Below are 2,769 nucleotides of genomic sequence, written 5' to 3'. Positions count from 1 at the left end.
AGCTCCACAGGGTCAATATACACGGCCGGGCTGCTATAGCCAAACCTTTGGTCTCTCATGCCAATGCCAAACGTTGGTTTCAATGGTGCAAGGAGTGCAAATCTTGGGCTGTGGACAATGTGAAACATGTATTGTTCTCGGATGAGTCCACTTTTACTGTTTTCCCCACATCCGGGAGAGTTACGGTGTGGAGAAGCCCCAAAGAAGCGTACCACCCAGACTGTTGCATGCCCAGAGTGAAGCATGGGGGTGGATCAGTGATGGTTTGGGCTGCCATATCATGGCATTCCCTTGGCCCAATACTTGTGCTAGATGGGCGCATCACTGCCAAGGACTACTGAACCATTCTTGAGGACCATGTGCATCCAATGGTTCAAACATTGTATCCTGAAGGCGGTGCCGTGAATCAGGATGACAATGCACCAATACACACAGCAAGACTGGTGAAAGATTGGTTTGATGAACATTAAAGTGAAGTTGAACATCTCCCATGGCCTGCACAGTCACCAGATCTAAATATTATTGAGCCACTTTGGGGTGTTTTGGAGGAGCGAGTCAGGAAACGTTTTCCTCCACCAGTATCACGTAGTGACCTGGCCACTATCCTGCAAGAAGAATGGCTTAAAATCCCTCTGACCACTGTCCAGGACTTGTATATGTCATTCCCAAGATGAATTGATGCTGTATTGGCCGCAAATGAAGGCCCTACACCATACTAATAAATTATTGTGGTCTAAAACCAGGTGTTTCAGTTTCATTGTCCAACCCCTGTAAGTGCAATTATAATAGGACAAAAGGTAAATCTGTGAAAAACAAACAAAAATACTTCGGTTTGATATCAAATCAAATCAGACCAAACAATAATTTTTTTATATTTTTCATCCAAGGATCCAGACCTTGTCATAATCTTTTTAATTGTATTTGATCAATAGTTCAGTGCATTTCACTCATTTCTTGGTCCACTCTGTAAACCTAATCTTGGCAGCATATTTTTCAGTGTTTGCTTAAAAAATGAGAAAGCAGACAAGTGTAAAGGAAGTGTCAAGCAGAAAAAACTGATGAAAAGTCAAAAACATGGTGAAAGGCATGTCTTTAAGGAAGAGGAAAAATCCTGCAGCAGGCACTGACAGATATAGCATCTTTCAGTTGATCATCTAATGCATGAGAAGTCTCAGCTTACACCTCTGTAAGTCACCTTGCTGGTGCTAGAATATTATATGTCTCTTATTTTAAAGAACAGCAAATGTCTGCAGCGATGCTAGTTCAACAGCTGGAGAGTAAGATGGAGATTAGAGTTTATTTTTGCTAAGAACTTATCTAAAGTCAGTTAATACAGAACTCAGTTTGATAGATGTGTGTGGTCACAATTAGGAAGCTACAACTAAGAGATCTTTTCAAAATCATGCAGACCCCTGTCAGATGCTTACTGGTTTACTGGCTTAAGACCTGAGAGCGTAAGTCCAAGTAAAGTCTTAAGTCTTTGTTTTGGTGAATTAGATGAGTCTCAAGTCCAACTCTCAGGCTTGGATCCACATCTCTGGTATGTTGAACTCAGTTATTAAATGCCTAAAGATCCCATTTAAATTCATCTTTACAAAGGTTTTTGCTATGTATTGACAACACAGGTTTGTCCATCAAACTTAGAAGCCTTTTTATGCCGTAATGATTTAAAGGTCAGGGTTAACAAGGTTTAAGCAGCAATGTCAAGTAATGAAGTGAAAATATTGGAAAAGAAAGCCAAAGTCCAAAGAAAAACTGAAAAACATTTAGAAAGCCTGGAGAACTGTTAATCTAGCAACTACGGTGGCGTGCAAAAATATTTATAAACACAAACCTCTTTGTATTTAATGGGATTTTATGTCATAGCACATAATTGTGAAGTGAAAGAAAAATGACAAGATTTAAAAAATTACAGTTAAAAATCTGAAAAGAGTGGTGGAGTATTGAATAATTATATGACTTCTGAGGGAAATTTGTCACAATGTATTAAATTTAGGGATATCAGAGTAAAGGCGGTTGAATGTAAATGTTCTCCACACTTTTCAGATTGTTTTTTTTTTTTTTATTTTGAAAATAATCCACCTTTTTCCTTATATTGAACAACTATGCACTATTTCTTGATGCTGTGTCACCTAAAATCCCAACACAATAAATTTAAATTTGTGGTTGTAATGTGACAAAATGTGGACAGCAGTGTTATCGTAAGTCAGCAACTGAGCATATTAGTAGACTGCCAATGTGTCTGTATATCCCTGTCTGCGTAACATTAACACAGTTGCATCTCAGAAATGTGGAGTCTATGTACAAGAAAGTATATGAACAAACAACATAGATTTCAAACTTACGTTTTTCAAACTTAATGAGACGGAGGGTTATTTATTGTATAGGCTGTATAAAAACTAAATGAAGATACCATGTGATTTAAAAGTCCTAAATAAGAAATAGCTAATCTTTTGAAAAATGCATGATAAACTTGACCTCCAGAATCACCTAATGAGACCACACTGAAGTCAGCTAATAATATCCTTTATAAATGTATTATCAAGTTGTCATTTGGCAGGAATGTGCTTTTCAAGCATGAACCTCAACATTTACAAAACTAGCTTATTAGGGTGATGAGAAGTATGTAACAAAGTATTTTTAGGAGATAAATACTGCAAAACTGAGACACACCTTGATTCATTTGTATTTATAGCATAGGTGGATGAAGGCAGGAATAGGAAGAAAAACAAAAAAGCATGCCCAAAGGAGAAGAAAAAAGAAACCAAA

Source organism: Girardinichthys multiradiatus, chromosome 14 (assembly GCF_021462225.1).
Source record: "Girardinichthys multiradiatus isolate DD_20200921_A chromosome 14, DD_fGirMul_XY1, whole genome shotgun sequence".
Taxonomy (NCBI): Eukaryota; Metazoa; Chordata; class Actinopteri; order Cyprinodontiformes; family Goodeidae; genus Girardinichthys; species Girardinichthys multiradiatus.
Note: the sequence above shows the minus strand (reverse complement) of the source record.